General features: G+C 47.0%; 1 long non-coding RNA gene across 1 annotated transcript in view; it reads left to right on the top strand.

Annotated features, from left to right (window-relative positions):
* LOC117940777 overlaps positions 1–538 on the top strand; it is a 3,474-nt gene continuing 2,936 nt past the window's right edge. The window contains exon 1 of the long non-coding RNA XR_004655819.1: positions 1–162. This is a non-coding gene — a long non-coding RNA (uncharacterized LOC117940777). The remainder of the gene's footprint in view (positions 163–538) is intronic.

Raw genomic sequence — 538 nt, 5'->3', positions numbered from 1 at the left:
TTTGTCAGAGATCAGCTGTGCTGCTCTGGTCTCAGCTCTGAAGTCCAACCCCTCCCATCTGAGAGAGCTGGACCTGAGCTTCAACAAAGACCTGAAGGATTCCGGAGTGAAGCAGCTGTGTGCTGGACTGGAGAGTCCAGACTTTAGACTGGAGACTCTGAGGTCAGTTCATGTATTTTATTGTTGTCCAGTGTAATTTATCAAATTTAAATCCATAACATCAATTTTACAATTCTATCCGTTCCCTTGTTTTCTGTGTTTGTCTGAGTACAAATCACCACAACTCTTTGTTAGTTTTCAGTTTGTTAGTCTGAGCAGTTTGTCTCTAGATGTAGTGTGGACTCAAACTGGATCACTGTCTCAAAACTCTAAGATTTATTCTTCAATGTGCTGCACCATCCGTCCATCCATCTTCATCCGCTTATCCGGTATCGGGTCGCGGGGGCAGCAGCTCCAGTAGCGGACCCCAAACTTCCCTTTCCCGAACCACATCAACCAGCTCCGACTGGGGGATCCCAAGGCGTTCCCAGGCCAGGTT

Source organism: Etheostoma cragini, unplaced genomic scaffold (assembly GCF_013103735.1).
Source record: "Etheostoma cragini isolate CJK2018 unplaced genomic scaffold, CSU_Ecrag_1.0 ScbMSFa_326, whole genome shotgun sequence".
In the NCBI taxonomy this organism is placed as follows: Eukaryota; Metazoa; Chordata; class Actinopteri; order Perciformes; family Percidae; genus Etheostoma; species Etheostoma cragini.
This window is presented reverse-complemented; position numbering and strand designations above follow the sequence as displayed.